This window comes from Nansenia antarctica, assembly GCF_963989245.1.
Source record: "Nansenia antarctica genome assembly, chromosome: 4".
Classification (NCBI taxonomy): domain Eukaryota; kingdom Metazoa; phylum Chordata; class Actinopteri; order Argentiniformes; family Microstomatidae; genus Nansenia; species Nansenia antarctica.
In genome coordinates this window covers 43,614,135-43,631,706 of record NC_137689.1, presented here as the reverse complement: position 1 = coordinate 43,631,706, position 17,572 = coordinate 43,614,135, and positions in this window count along the sequence as shown.

Sequence of the window (17,572 nt, the reverse complement as noted above, 5' to 3'; positions counted from 1 at the left end):
CAATCAGAGGCCTAGAAGGAAGGATCACGATTGGCCAAGAACATACTGTGATGTGATTGGCTGAGAGACCGCTATAAAACCAGGGAACACAGAGATCTAAGCCTGCTTCTGTCTTCCTCTGAACCCGTTGTGACTGTTTGTGTGTAAACCTGATCCTGTAATCTGAGGACCCGATCTTGTCTTTTTTGAATAAATACTCTTAACTTTGGCCAGGAGTTTTTACCTCATTTTTGATCACCAAACAGAGAAAAGAGACTACAAAGTGGCGAGCCTTATGGGAGAACAAAAAATAGCCAGCCGGTTTGCAACTCTTCAACAAGGGTGAGTTTTCTGCTGAATAACCTTTCTTTGTTGGCAAAATTGACTGTAAATCAGATGGGCTATATTTAAAGAATCTTGAAGTATATAACTGGGTAGAGGTTAGACAGAGAGAGCCGGGTTGTAAAACCTGTATTGGTAAAAACGTTTAATTGTACGATATTTTATCGTGTGTGTGGTATAATTGTAGTACAGCAGAGAATGAGCTGCTTGTAGGCTTGTTTTGGGAACAAGGTATTAGCATAAAAGCTGAGGGAAAGACGTTTTCCCAGCGGGCTAATAAATGTGTTTTGTATCAGAAAATAGTCTGATGGAGTGTAAAAGAATGAGAAGTCTTGGTTGATGTGTTTTGTAAGTAAGAGCTTAGTCCGTGTTTGTCAGGAGATAGCTCTATTCGATGGTGTGGAATCTGAATTCCTAGTTTGAAAGAGCATAGTCCGTGTTTGTGAGCAGAAAATAGCGCTATTTTAAAGATATACATTGTTAATTTACTTGAGAACACGGAGAAAAAACGTGGCTTTAGTAGAAAGGGCGCCATTTTTTCCTTTGTGTGAAAGCATGTCAGACACGTGGAGACAGGGCCTCTAGTTGAAAGGGCGCCATTTTTTCCTTTGTCTGAATGCATGTAGACACGTGGACACACAGAGCCTAGTAGAAAGCATACGCCATTTTAGGAGTATTTGAATAAGATTATCTTGGCAAATAATACGTTTAACTGCATTGGAAGATATTCTTGAAATTGCTGTGTCGTGGAAAATAATAATTATTGTGGAAAAGCAATGTTGTGTTGTGAAGATTAATCTTAGAGTCCACAGCGGTTTGGTAAGTAGAACAAAGGAGTGTTGGGTGGCCTCTTCCCCCCCCTTGACCTCCATTTTTTCAAATACACACGCGCGGGTTTGATAGATTTCAGTACTCATCTCTTAAAGATAACGATAAAACCATACACATAGACTAGTATTGATAAAGATAGAGATATAGTGAATTGATCTCGGGGTATTTCAAATAAGTTTAAAGGTACGGTTACTCGGAAAACAGGAGTTTACACGGGGCCAGCGCAGCCACATTTCACACACAGAGAGAGCACGCGGAGCGAATAGGCCTGCTTACAGAATATTGGTGAAAGAATCTAAAAGGGTAATGCATAGATTGATGTTGTGAATGACTGTTCAGTATTACATTGATTTAATTAATTACTTATCAGTTGAATTAATTATTCAGATCATTCATTTTCTGTTTCCCAAAACAATTGATTGATTCCATAAGTTTTAAATCAATGTATATGATGATATAGTGAATAATTCTAACTAATCATTCATTCCTTTCACTTAACAATTGATTTATGTATAGATTGTAAAAGTAAAAGATAGATTGTGAGTTTTAGGTAAGAGAGTCATTCTGTAAGACATTTTCAGTGTGCTGCCCTCTACTGGTCAGAACACGATAAAGACATTTTCAGTGTGGCGCCCTCTACTGGTCAGAACACGATAAAGACATTTTCAGTGTGGCGCCCTCTACTGGCCAGAACACGATAAGACATTTTTAATTATTTACTGCCATCTAGTGGACGAAACACGATAAGACATTTTTTTATTATTTACTGCCATCTAGTGGACGAAACACGATAAGACATTTTTTAATTGTTTACTGCCCTCTAGTGGACGAAACACGATAAGACATTTTTAATTGTTTACTGCCCTCCAGTGGACGGAATACGATAAGACACTTTGGAGCACTGGTCCTCCATCAGTGCATCCGTCTGAGGTCGATGAAATAGTCCTTTACAATAATAAATGGATGGTTACTTCAATTAATTTAAGTAATTACAAATTGATTGAATTAATTATTCAGATTATTTCATTTTCAGTTTTCACAAAACTTTGATCAATTGGTTTATAGTGGTCTAGGGATGACGTTTTCTTTCACAGGTTTACATCAATGAAGTGTAAATGACTAAGTCTAGTTGATTGTGCATTCCTTTCGAGTAGCAGGTCGATTTCTTTACAGATTGTAATTGATAATTGATCATTTTGTTCCTTTCAAATAACAAGTCGATTTCTTTACAGATTGTAATTAATAATTAATCATTTTATTCCTTCCAAATGACAAGTCGATTTCTTTACAGGTTGTAATTAATATTCGTGTTTTACATCTTTTTATTTGAAGTTAAGTTCTTTTTTCACAGTTCTTGATTAAAGAATAGCAGAACAGTTTCTATCTGAGGATTGATCAATCAAGGGGTTGTGGATCAGAAAGACTTAGAGCGTGACCTGCTTTTGTAATTTGATAATTGTGTTGAACAGCCTTTGTAGTTTAATAATTAAGTTGACCTGAACTATAATTAGTATTGATTGAGCAATTAAGTGACACACATTCATACATAATAAGGGAAAAAACATTTAGATTAAAACACACACACATAGATTACATTTAAGTCAATAATACACAATACCACTGAAACAATCCGTTGTTCTGGAGTTGTAGTGTTCTGTGTGGACAGTTGACACAGTTAAGAGTTGGACTAGCATCTGTTTAGCAGATACGGCAACAGAAGGTGGGTTGTAAGAAAAGTACACCTTATAGCATATTATCAGCATATTGAGCAGTATAAATCAATCAGCTTAACATGGGAGCCGCATCCACTAAAATTGTAACGGCTGTTACCACAGCTAGTGGAATATTGGCAACTTTATCCCCTGTGGCTATAGTGGAAAAAATGAATCCTCTTGTTAAAGAAATTAGCAAAATGTCAACGAAATGGAATATTCGTTGGGCAGACATTGAACAACCATGGCCAGAGGAAGGCACCTTTGACTTACAATTAATTGCAACATTGGAGATACTTATCAATGTACACAAGGCAAATCAGAAAGGGAAAAATAGGTCAGAGAAACGCAAGTTAGAATTAGACATCTTAGACCTCTTTAAGGTAGAGGGGCAGAAAGTAGCATTAGCTTGGAATGAGAAAACAGCTCACATGGATCCAGAAAAAAGAGATGAATTGGCCAAAGCAATGGAAGAGAAAGTGAACATTCCATTCTCACACACAGCTCCAATCTCCAGTCCTCCTCCCTATGCCAAGAGACTGGAGGACAATTCTCAGCGGATCTACCCTCAGGTCCCTGTCCTAAGTACGAGCGGAACCTTCACTATCCAAGATAAGGATGAAAATGTACTAGAGAGGGGAAGAGCGAGAGTGACCGTGGACTTCGAACCAGAGAACAGGTCAGGTGCCAAACAGAAAAAGAAGAAGGAGCCGAGGGGAAAAGGGGACGACAGGAGGGACAAGACGGATGACAGTGAAGATGGCAGTGGAGGTGATAGCAAAGATTCCAGTGATGACAGCAATGCACAAGGAGGCTACAGTGCTCCGATAAGAAAACTACTAGCCAGGGCCGAAGAGCAGGGAGGGAAAATACGCTATAAGAAGGGAAAAGAAGAAAATAGTTCTGAAGATGAGCAGAAGTCTCTGAAGGTAGGGAAGAGAAGAGAGAGCTTAAAGCAAAAGAAGAAGAAGCTGCAGGAAGACAGGGAGGAAGAGGAGGGAGAAAGGAGGGCAAGAAAACTCCATGCGAGAATCCTAAGAAACGAAGAAGACTACAGACAACAGCTGCAGGACCTAGACGTAGAGAGAGAAACGTATCGTCAATCTCGAGCGGCATCATCACCTGCATCCCGGTTGAACTCCCCAAGGTCCGGAGCGACACCAAGGCGGGACGTAAAAACGGAGCCACAAGTAAGCGATTATGAAACAGCACCGGAAGAAGAGGCAACTCAGGGGAACTTCCCAGTGCTGATTCGAGGTAACCAGATGGAATATCGTCCTTGGAATCATACAGATCTGTCAGAAGTGATAGAAAAACTCCCAGTCCTGGAAGATGGTGGCCACCCCTGGACGACGCAAGTCGACGTGAGATTGACAGGAACGCACGCTGCTATGGGAGACCTGAAAAGACTCTTAGCTACCATTACAGGATTGGACACCATGCAGGAAATATTGATGAAGGCGGGACTTCATAGATATATCGATACATCCGTTTATGACCCAGAGCTCTTCGCAGCAAACAGAGGCAAGCTGTGGAAGGCAATCAGAGAAACATACCCTACTCACATTCACCCAGACAATGTCATTGTGAAGCCACTGGGGGGAGATGAAAATCCCCGGGGGTTTGTTGCCCGTGTGCACTCTCAATGGAGAAGTGTGACAGGGAAGGATGCCGAAGATAACCCGTTAGAAAAAGCCATAATCAGGGAAAAGATTCAACAAGGTCTCCCTACCCCAGTTAAGAACAAGTTAGCAGAAGTGGTGGGGCTACGACACATGAGCAAGGCTGTTTATATAGACAACATAGCACACCAAGTAGAATTATTTAGAAAGAAGATTCAGACACAGAAGGCACAAGACGAGGACTCACTCAGAAAACTAACTCAAGTGCAATTGACAGAAGGCAAGAAAACCAGAGAGAGAGAGCAGACTATAGCCCTACAGGTCCCATCTCAGCCACAGCAACTGCAAATTGTCCCTCCCCAGTCATACCCACAGGGGCCACAAGGGGGGTATCCATACCCACAGGGGCCACCAGGGGTGCAAGTGGTTCCATACCAGCCACACAACCAGCCTGGCCAAGGACCACCACAAGAGGGATGGACCACAGCACCGAGGAAGATGCTAGGACCATGTTTCCTATGCGGCCAGTATGGACACTTAAAACGTACCTGCTTTAAGAAGAACCAGGGGGGCGCAGGGGGGAAACAAAAAGGAGGATATAGGCCCCCTGCTGCACCGGCTCCAGGAGTGGTGAACCCCTATGGAGGCCCAGCAGCTGCGCTATAGGGGTGCCCAGAAGATCCGAAAGGGGGGTGCCAGCTGGTGGTGACAAACAGGCCTGAAGATGAACCTACAATATGGGTGTCGGTCAACCAACGTCCATTAGAATTGATGGTGGACAGTGGAGCAGCCTACACCTGTCTGAAGCCTGAAGACGCCACGCACCTTCCTATGTCTGGGAAATATGTGAAGACAATCGGATTCGAGGGAATTAAACAGCTGATCCCTACCACTGAGCTTGTAAGCTTAGAGTACAAAGGACAGAGAGCAGATCTGTCAATACTTGTATCAGAACACACGCCAATAGGGCTACTAGGGAGAGATGCACTATGCCAATTAAATTGTACCGTGAAATGCACGCCTGACGGCTGTCAGGTGACAGTGCCACAAGAAAACAGACAGCTGTCTGTCATGATGGACAACAACGCATCTATGGTATATTGGGTGGGAGGGCTTAGCCCAGACCTAATGGAACCAGCAAGGATGTGGGACAATTATATCCTGGCACACATGGCAGAGGCCAGAAGGCCTACTGATCCATTGCATTGTACACTCCAGTATTTTAGAGAAGTTGCAGATGCAACCCCAGATGAGTGGCTGAAGCATCAGCCAAAACAGGTACAGCTTAGTACAAGTTGTATAATCCTAGGCCCTCAGGGAGTGGCTATGAAGATAAACAGTGACACTTATCTAGATCAGGAGCATAAGATTGAGGGTAGCATCCCTCATGTGACACTTATGATATCTGAACACTATAAACCGAAGCATTTAGGGGCAATGATGGCAGACTCAGAAAAAGCCAGATTTGTAACGACAAAAGAAAACCCTGCTATCTGGAGGAGCATTGATGGACAGTTCACAAAACTGATGATCTCTGCTCAAGGAATAGGACATCCGCAGACTGTGAAGCTAATGAACCAGCTAATCCTTCCTGTACAAGCTGACAGAGACCTCAGAGAAGAAATGATGCAGAATGTGCCAGCCGACCTGTGGGCAAAGAACAGTACAGACATTGGATTTGTGAAATCAGCTCGTCCATTGAGAGTTGAACTCATACCAGGTGCAAAACCCCCTTGGAAAAACCAATACCCATTGAAACAGGAAGCAATTGATGGAATTGAGCCACAGATCAAAGGACTGTTAGAGGCAGGAGTCCTGAAGATAACTCAATATCCGTTAAGCAATACACCTCTTCTGCCAGTGACGAAACCTGATGGTTCATATCGTCTGGTACATGACCTACGGGCTGTGAATGAGGTAGTTGTCAGCTATCCAGCTGAAGTTCCTGATCCTCATGTGCTGTTGACTCAGATTCCATCTACAGCCAAAGTGTTTACAGTGATTGATTTATGCGGGGCTTTCTTTTCCATACCTCTTAGTGTAGAAAGTCAAGGGTTATTTGGGTTTACCTACAAAGGTCAGCATTATCAATATACCAGAATGCCACAGGGGTACAAACACAGTCCTCATGTTTTTAATCAGGTCTTGAAGGAGGACTTAGACGGGTTAGAACAGATGATAAGTAGTACTGCCATTCAGTACATGGATGACATACTCCTTTGTGCCCCAGATGAAGAAACATGTCACAGGGATTCCGTTAAACTGTTAAAGGTTTTGGCGGAGAAGGGACACAAGGTGTCTAAAAAGAAGCTACAGTATTGTCAGGAAAAGGTAACTTACTTAGGACAATCCATTACACAGGGACATCGCAGCGTCACTAATGAACATTTGGAAGCTATTCAGAAGGCTCCAAAACCACGAACGGTTAGGGAAATGATGATGTTTTTGGGCATTACTGGGTATAGTTCAGCATGGGTGGAGGATTACACTAGACTAGTCGCTCCATTGAGGGGGATGATTAAGGAAACAGGTAGTGATAACCTCCAATCTTGCATTACTTGGACAAGGGAAGCTGATTTGGCGTTTGAGACAATTAAATACAAATTGCAAGAAGCGCCAGCTTTAGCGCTTCCAGATTATTCCAAAGAATTTGGATTGTATGTTTCTTCTTCAGCCGAGGGGAAGTATGCCTGCGCTGTTCTTACGCAACCAACAGGCATTGGACCTAGTCCACAGCCCATAGCCTATTATTCTGTCGCATATTCAGAGGTAGAAATGGGTTTCGCGCCATGCTACAGAGCAATGGCCGGGGCTTATCTTATGTACGAGAAGGCAACAACCTTAACAATGGGGTACCCAATTACCATTCTCTGCCACCACAGTCTAAGGAACCTCTTGAATCAAGGCAAGTACACTTTGACGATGCCTAGGATTAGGGATTATTACAGGATGTTGGAAAGGGAAGATGTAACATTACTAAGATGTAACACACTTAACCCAGCAGAGACCTTGCCAACCCCAGAAGATGGGGAACCACACGATTGTGTGAAGGAAGCTACGAGGTACTCTAAGCTTAGAGCAGATCTACTAGCTTTGCCTTTAAAGGAAGCTGACGTTGAGTATTGGACTGATGGATCTTGTTACCGGGTAGGAGAAAATTTACGTGCCGGGTATGCCATAGTCCGATCCCAAAATTCGGAGTTCATTGTGGAACAAGCCGAGGCTGTTCCTCAGCCTTGCTCAGCTCAGTTGGCTGAATTGATTGCCCTCACAGAAGCATGCAACTTGGGAACCGGACAAAGAGTGACAGTATACACCGACTCTGCCTATGCCCACAATGTGTGTCATTTACATGGAGCTGTATGGAAGGGACGGGGTTTTAAGAAAACTGATGGTTCGCCTATTCAGCACCACGCTCAAATCATGAAGCTGTTACAAGCCATGATGAAACCAAGGGAATTAGCCATAGTGAAGTGTGCCGCACACAGATCTGACTCATCACATGTCACACAAGGTAACAGGGCTGCAGATGATGCAGCCAAAGCTATTACAGGAGCAGACAAAGCAGGTAAAGTTCTGCTGGTCACACATGAAGCACAGTTACAGGGCATGGTCACGCTTGAGGATTTGTTGATGTTACAGAGTGAGGCAAATGCGCTAGACAAAAACCTATGGTTAACAAGGGGAGCTAGTCAGGATGACACAGGTCTATGGAGAAATCATGAGGGACTGGTTGTGGCACCCCCAGATTTATTAGGCATACTGATACAGGAAGCCCATGGATTAGCACATGTGTCCAGGGGGGAGGTAAGACGCAAGATCACCAAGGAATATGGTTTTTGGGCTCCATATTTGTTGGAGCAAATAGACCATATCCTTGGTCAATGTGTGGTCTGTTTGAAGAACAATATCAGACCTGGAATACCAGTGGGAACTGGGCATATCCCTACCCCAAACGGGCCAATGAAACATTTAGTGATTGACTATGTGGACATGATTCGTCCTGTTGCAGGATACAGGTACATGCTAGTTGTAGTAGACAGGTTCAGCAGATGGGTAGAAGCTTGCCCCACTCGAAGAAAGGATGCTCAGTCTGTAGCAAAGTTCCTATGCAGGGAAGTCATGCCTAGGTTTGGAATTCCAGATAGGATATCGTCAGACAATGGTAAGGAATTTGTGGATAAGACGGTAAAGCTTATACTACAAAAGTTGGGAATCAAGCAGAGACTTGGGTGTATTTACTCACCTCAAAGCCAGGGGATAGTAGAGAGGATGAACGGGGTCCTTAAGAACCGTCTTTCTAAAGTCTGTAAGCATACAGGTCTTAATTGGTTGGAAGGACTCCCTCTTGCATTGATGGCCTGTCGTTCCAGTGAGATTCGAGGGCTGCACTTGACTCCCCATGAACTGGTAATGGGGAGGATAATGACAGCTCCCTGTGCACGAACCAGTGGGAAAGGGCCAAGTTTGGCTCTCCTGGAGAGTGACATGAAAGCCTATGTACAGTACATGACTAACCGGCAAAAGAGTATCTCTTCTTATGTGCTCCACAAACAGGAACGTGAAGAGGAGGTGAACGCACAGGAGAGGAAGGACGCGTTGCAACCGGGTGACAAAGTATACGTGAAGGTCTACAGACGGAAGTGGCATGAGGCTCGACGGGAAGGACCATACGAGGTCGTTCGGTGCACTGGGACTGCCCTCCAAATCAAGGGGTCCCCCACCTGGTATCACGTTCATCACTGCATCAAGGCACCCAATGAGGACGATGAGGGAGAACCTCAGCAGGATGGTGAGGAGACCCCTGGGGACGAGGAAGTCCACAGCTTGGACATCCAGGCTGACGAAGATGTTGGTGAGTATCTGCGCCGTGATGCAGATGATGCCGGGGGCCTCGTCCCAGACCCTGTCCAGCCCAGAGATGAGTGGGCCAACGGAGACCGTGAAGGATCCAGTGACTGCGACACCCCTCTTGGGGGTTCTACCAAGCCTGGTGTTGCCCCTGTTGTCACCCCTTCCGACCCTGACAATGCTCCAGACGGAGATGTCAGCAACCCGGGCGGCTGCCCGGACCGAGGTACCATTGAGAGACACAGACCTGTCAGTGATACACCCCAACCAGACAGACCCCGTAAAACACCAAGGCCAATTAGGAGGAAACTCAAGCCATGCCGTTTCAGAGACTAATATACCCCTTAGTGTTCCTACCCCATTGACTTCTTTGGACAATGTTACACTTTACTCACACACTGTTATGCCTGGACGTCAGAGAAGAATGATCACAGCAGGTAGAGCTTTTGTTTGCCCACATTCACGTTGTACTGTTGATGATTGTTTGATCTATACCGCCGAAGCGAACGAGTGGTATTTATTGGATGCTACATATGTTACACTTAATCAACACTCAAGCAACACGCAAGAAACTCGTGTGACATTAACTAATGTTGACCAGGTGTTGAACTCGTATTGGTGTGCTAGACGTGATATCGGTGAACAGGTGTCTAGTAAATCCAACAATTTCAAGGACAAAGTTTGTAGGACCAAGCCTGACTTTCCACACCACTATAGGTTGGACTGTGAGAAATTTGTGCATAAATATGTTCATGTTGAGTTATCAGGAAAGGTTGAAAATGTTGCTGTGAAGGCTCCTACGAAGGCGATTGTAGTCGCTACTGACGATTATTTGTTGTATGATTCTAATCACCTGGGGACACGGTCCCACCCTAATTCTGCCACTAGTATCATGAAAGATTTTGCTTCAAAAATGAATTATTCTGATTGCTGGATTTGTCAACAGGTCCCTGTAAGTGCGTCTGCTCCTATGTTTTTCCCCATACCGTTAACTAAAGCAGAATGGCTTCATTATAATTGGCAGGGTTTAGCCCCATTTGTTTTACAGGGCAAGAACCAGAGCTCTTCTTGTCAGCCCAGCACGATTCTGGTTCCTTTAAATTCTTCCTATGCAGGTGTGGATATTGGTGTGTTGGAACGTCTGACAGCAGCGGTTAACAAACACCATAGGCCTAGCGGTGTGGGGAAGGTTATTATTGATAGGCTTACACATTTGTCACAACCAACAGGTCCGAAGAAGATATATATTATCCAAGCTATGTTCGCTCAATTAAATGGTACTGCATTGAGTCCTCATCTGTCATGTTCTGGGAGTGTGACTTCTACACGGTGGAGGGGTTCAGTTGTTATTTCTGGATTGAAATGTAAAGTTGTTGATTGTGCTATGGTGCCTCAAATGAAATTACATGATACCAATACTACCAGACGGCAGAAAGGCACCACGCAGCTTAAAGTCATGCCTCTCGTAAATATTACAACCTGTATTGACATTCAAGTACGGCCCAAGAGCAGCGCGGTTCGTCAGTTAGGGGCCGCGTCTTGTATAGGTGGAACCATGTTCTTGTATCCTGGTACGGAGCTTCAACTCCCGGAACATGTGTTTCTTGTGTGTGATAATGATGCATTCTCTAAGCTTCCTGCTTTGATTGAGGGTGTTTGTTATTTGGCTCATCTGATACCTTTGATTAGGAAAGTTACTCGGGAGGAGATGTCTGTACTTCACAAACAAGCAACCCATCGTAGTCGTAGGGCGTTGTCTACCGCTCAGAAGTTTTTTGGCCTAATATTCCCAAGTTATGGTGTCTACAACTCTCAGACTGAATTAAGTGCCCTATCATCCGTTCTTGAGAAACACATTAATGCTTCGGATGCTGTAGTGTCTGCCCTGGCCACTGAATTGACTGAAACTAAGAATGTAGCTCTCCAAAATAGAATGGCTTTGGACATTATTTTGGCCAGTCAGGGTGGTACTTGTGCTTTGATAGGCGGTGAATGCTGCAGTTATATTTCGGATTCTGATAACGCTTTGTATGATTTTCATGAATCTAACAAGAAGGGTGTAGAGGATTTACATAAAGAACACGGTTGGAATATGTTAGATTTCTTTGATTCTGCTTTTTCAGGTATTGGTAATATGATCAGGTCCGTCGCTATTATTTTTGTTGTCATTATCATCTGTATTATGTTACTTGGTATTTTAATCAAATGTTGTGGAAAGTGTATTTCTGATGTTCCTATTAATGCTTTAATGTTGACCAACATAGCTGATGAGCAAAAGCTGGATTCTGTTTTGCTTTCTGATTTTGTTTCCTCCTTTGATGATTTGTTTATTAAGTGATGTTTTATGATTATTTGCTTCGATTACTGTTTGTTTCTTTCTATATCATGTGATTGATGTCAGTTGAGAAGTGATGTGGTGGTTATGCAAAGATAGGAAAGCGGTTCTGTTCCTAGCACAACGAAGAAAACACTCTTGACTGGGAAAGGATATCAATCTGAGACAGCGGTAAAGGCTGTTCTCCAACTGGGTTCATGTGCTAGTAACCTCTGTCCCTGGCGCTTCAAGGACAAAGAAAACATCGGTCGTTGGAAGTTTCTATATTAATTTGTGCATGATGGACTGTGTTTAGTTTAATTGTGATTGTTATTTTCAAGATTCTTTTTATTATTGGTTGGTTTCTATTTTTTGCATGATGTCTTTGGGTTCTTAATAGTTATTTTTTATTTTTTTATTTTTTATATTTTTTTTTTTTATATTTTCTTAGCTGTGATATGTGAGGTTTGTGTTTTTGTTTTGGTTTATGTGATCATTTATTTTCGGAACACCCTCTGGGTGGTCCGAGGGGGGATGTGTCGTATATTTTTACACATATTAATAGCCTTCTTATATAACGTATATCTTACACATATAACACACATATATTAACGTATATTTTTACACATATTACATGTATATATATATATATACATACATATTATTACAGATGATCGCGGGGAGATTTGAGAATCAGTTGTCGCACATGCGCAGACACACACACACGAACATGCACGCCCCCAAGGGTATAGGCCAATCAGAGGCCTAGAAGGAAGGATCACGATTGGCCAAGAACATACTGTGATGTGATTGGCTGAGAGACCGCTATAAAACCAGGGAACACAGAGATCTAAGCCTGCTTCTGTCTTCCTCTGAACCCGTTGTGACTGTTTGTGTGTAAACCTGATCCTGTAATCTGAGGACCCGATCTTGTCTTTTTTGAATAAATACTCTTAACTTTGGCCAGGAGTTTTTACCTCATTTTTGATCACCAAACAGAGAAAAGAGACTACACTACTTTACATTGTTAGCAGGCTCACAAAACAAGCCGTGTTAGTTGACTAGCGATGTGTCATTGATTTTCGAGCGGAAATGTGTTCACATTTGTGACTGCTCCTGGTGTTTCTGGACACCTCTCGGAAATGAGAAAGACGTCAAATTCGTCTTTAAAGTTTTTTTTTTTTTTTCAGATTTTCGTTTTTTTAGCTAACATTCAACTCGAAGATGTGAAGTACCCACTCGTTATTTTTCCGAACAGTTTTACGTTCATTAAATAAGTGTAATCTATAACACAATGACTTCGTTTCTTGTTGTTTGATGGGGATTCATTATCTTTGATGGGGATTTTCTGTGCTTAGTGATTTCCGGTGTAGCAACTTTCAAATACTCATGTCGTCTTCAATTTGTTTCCGATTTCAATGTATGATGCATCATTTGAAAGCTTACAATCTGTAGTTTAAGCACATGTAAAAGACTGAAAAATGATTTCGCCTACAGGTAGCCCTTTTCATTGGGCTGTGTCACATTTTTCGAAAGAAAAGTCAAAGCATTAGAACGTAGAACGGAAAATCGCACGCGCGCTTTGCGCACGGAAAGCCACCGGCCCAGATTTGGCCTGATTTTTTTTTTCCGTCAGGAGATTTTTTGTTTGTTGCTTTAATCCCTGGGCTCCCCCGCACACCGTGATTTAATTCGCACACTGACTGTATGTAAGATACAATATAAACAAACGTTTTTGGTTCTGTCATGGTCTTTCAAGTGTGCGATCTCTGTTATATATTTTTATGCTAACCCTAACCCAGCAGCTTGACAAGGCTGTACAGCTGCTCACAGGACTGTCACCTTTTTGGTTGCCACCAATATAACAATATGAAGATAAGCAAAGTGATTAACTCTGCATGACTTTAGATACCCAGGAACAAATCATAAAGGTCTTAACGAGGTAGTTCACTATTTTACACCTTATAGTCAGATGGTTCCTAACATTGAAAGTATTGTGTGGGCCAGGAGAAAAAAAAGAATAATTAAATATCCATTATTATATTCAGCTATCACTGGCATTATAACCCTTTTAACATGTCCCATTAGTTAGAGTTCTAGTGTTGATCATGCATGTAGTGCTCTACATCGGCACAGAAAGGCGCACAGAAAGGCGCACAAATCATAAATCAGTATCAACCAGATCTGTCAGAAGGCACCTCGATGTGTGGGGGGGCATCACTAGACCCAGACCCAGACCCAGACCCAGACCCAGACCCAGACCCAGACCCAGACCCAGACCCAAACCCAGACCCAGACCCAGACCCAGACCCAGACCCAGGCCAATGCCCAGTAGACGTCCTCCCCTGGGGTTCACCTGCTGAGGGAGTGCCTGATGTTCATCCACTGGCTCTTGCTGAAACACTCCAACCTCTCAGAGCACTTATCACACACTCCAGCAGCACAATTAACAGGGTTGCTGACATAAAATAAAATAAAAATGCAATGAAAATAAAGATACAATTACAGAATCAAAAATATTAATCAATATTTGTCACAAGTCATCAACATCAGATATCAAATAGGGACAATATGAATCAGCCAAAAAATATCTACAGCCAGATGCACCAAGTCATTTAGAATTCCTTTAAATGCATCCAGTGAGACCAGCTCCCAAAGATTCAGGAAATTTGGCAACTGATTCCAAGCAGAGGGAGCAGCATACTTAAACACCCTTTTCCCCCAAATCATCAGAGACATACTTTTCTGAAGAATATAGATCTGTAGGTAAGATGGAAGCAGACCAAGAATAGCCTCATAAATGTAAATATGCCAATGGTTGGACAAGGCAGGAAATGTGTGTTGGAAACATTTAAATCAGGAATGTTGATATATACGTATAATGAATAGGACCGATCCCTGGGGCAAACCCTAAGGGAGCTAGAAGTGACACCTTCTGCCTGCATAGACTGAGATCTGCCTGATAGATAATTTGAGCCAGCAGATAGTTTGTTCTGACAGACCTACACTGATAAGTTTTTTTGCTTCAATACTGCATGATCCACAGGATCCACAGTATCAAAAGCCTTAGATATGCACGATGTTTCTTGTTGTCTAAAGATTCAATGAAATCATTTACTACTTTTAGGACCACTGTTGTGCTGTTTTTTCCTAAAACCTGATTGAAAATCAGATAAGATATTGTTAGTAGATAAGAACTCCTTCACTCCTTCCTTAACCAGTCCAGAACAGACAATTTGGAGATTGGCCTGTAATTGTTTAAGACTGTCGAGTCACACTCTTTCAACAGGAAGAACAAAGGCAGATTTCCATATAAGAAGAATTTCATTAGTGTCCAGGGAGAGATTTAAAAAGATGTGTCAAAGGTGGTGCAGTAAAAATCAACTGCTAGCTTTAGAAAGTAAAGTAAGTGTGTCTCAGTCCTGTACTGTTTGATCAATTACCACCTATTACTTCTCAGTGACTAATCTTCTCTCTTGTTCTTATAGTCCTGGTTGTCTAATCATGGTTGTTCCCTCTGCTTTAAAGAGGAATGGCTTTGGTCCAGGGGGCCAATGCTGAAATCATATTGGAATGCATAAAAAAGACAGAAATTCACAACTTAAAATAAACCCAATTTATTTATTTTTTGATCTGCTGAAGAAAGGGAAGAGTGTGTGTGTGTGTGTGTGTGTGTGTGTGTGTGTGTGTGTGTGTGGAGGGCAGGGGGGTTGGAGAGTGTGTGTCATGTGTGTGGAAGGGGGAGGGTGTTGTGTGGTGCAGAGGGTGTATGTTGGTGTGTGTGCGTGTGTGTGTGTGTGTGTGTGTGAGTGTGTGTGCGTGTGTGTGGAGGGCAGGGGGGTTGGAGAGTGTATGGGGGGTGTTGTGTGGTGCGCAGGGTGTATGTTGGTGTGTGTATGTGTGTGTGAGTGTCATTTAAGTGCCATTGTTGTGCACATGCTTGCGTGCTCTCCTCCTTTACTTGCTGGGCTGGCTACTGCGGGAGCGTTTGGCTGAGCTGCTGTTATCTCCTGCTTCACTCTGGCTGGCTGCTCTTTTGCGCTTCCTGCTGCCAGTCTGGGGGGGGGTTGGGGGCTCTACCATGGGCTATCAGCCTCGCCCGCATCTTCCCTGGGAGCATTTTGAGGGTCTTGATGACCCATTTAGGCCTGGGAAACTGGTGCCTTCTCTTTATAGCGGGGGGACTCTCGACCAGCCCCTGCCCTGTCAAGTTGCAGGAAAGACTGCCTGGCACCTGACTGGCACTGCCCTCTCCGTGTCTCTGCTGCAGAGCATTCTGGGACAGACCTGGGCACTGTGTGACCTGCTGGGATAGCTGGGGACAAGATCCAGTCTTCTGACCTCTAACCCTCCTCATGAGCAGACTGTTTTTCCTGAGAAGGCTGAGGTCTTTCGGTGTCTGCAACAAGCTGCTGCGAATGTTTTATCAGTCGGTGGTTGCCAGCGTTCTGTTCTTCGCCGTGGCCTGCTGGGGTGGAAACATCTGTGCCAGGGATGCTGCGAAGCTAAACAAACTGGTGAAGAAGGCCAGCTCTGTGGTGGGGACCGGGCTGGACAGCCTAGAGGTGGTGGCAGAACAGAGGATGGGGAAAAAACTGGTGGCCATGCTGGCCAATCCCTCCCACCCGATGTACTGCGAGCTGGCGGGGATGAGGAGCAAGTTCAGCCACAGATTTGTTCTCCCCCGTCAAAGTACAAAAAGATTTGGACAGTCCTTTGTTCCAGCTGCACTCCGACTCTACAACCAGGCCCTGCAGGGTGGGGGAGACCTGGAGCTGGAACTTTGGAACTTGGAACTTTTTACTTATTGAGCCTGCACTGTTTTATGTATTTTATTGAATGTTTTCTGTCTGCCCTAACTAAGCTGTTTGACAACTAAATTTCCCCATTGGGGACAATAAAGGTTTTCAATCAATCAATCAATCAATGATCAACCTGATGGCAGTGGGGTTGTTGGGGTCCACAACCTGGATAGACTCCCACTGGACCACTGGCTTGTTGGCCTTAGATGAGCGGTGCACATCAGGGTAGTTCTGGTCAGGAGTGAAAAGAGGCAGAGCTGTGGTTGGTCTGTTCCCTTTGGAGACCAGGGACTTGTCCGCTGGGCCGCTGCTGCCCTGAAGACCAGGTTTCTTCTTTGACTTGTGCTTTCTTCTTATCTGAAAGTGATGAAAGATTGTTATTAATTAACATGCAGACAAGGAAGAAGCAAATTACCCAACTTCAAATTAATTTGGATTTAGGAGCAACAATATCAACTTTGGGGCATTTTTATTTTCTGTCTATTAAGACCAATTAGGCTTTCCATCAATTTTGACATTTACATGTTTCTAGGCTATTTTTCTTAACAATAACTGTAGACAACTTGTTAAGATTATTATGATACAAAAATGTTACTCACCCTTTTCATTGTAGATATTCCTTTGTGTTTGCTTATAAGTTCATATAGATTCAAGTGTGTGAATAAAAGTTGCAGTTTTAGATGTAATCCGTAGAAAACAACAAAGCAATAGGTCTGATTCTAAATGTATTGGTGCATATCCAAAGATTCTGGAACTCATCGTCATAATAGATGACATATGGAACAGTGCCTCATGAATATCCATGGTAGCGAGCACCTGATTTCTAAATAATAATAATAATAATAATAATAATAATAATAATTATTATTTTTATTATTATAATTATAAAAATAATAATTATTTATTTGTATAGCACTTTTCCTGCAAACGTTGCAGCTGATGAATGTAAAGAAACAAATAAACATACCTAAAATTCAAGTTGACAGCAGTCAATACTGTCTGAAATAACAGGCTCAATATTTGATTGATAATGTAGCCATGTGACAGAAGAAAACAATAAAATAAAATATTTTTATTTTTATTTTTTATTTTTTTTAAATGCATAGGAGTCGTGATCTA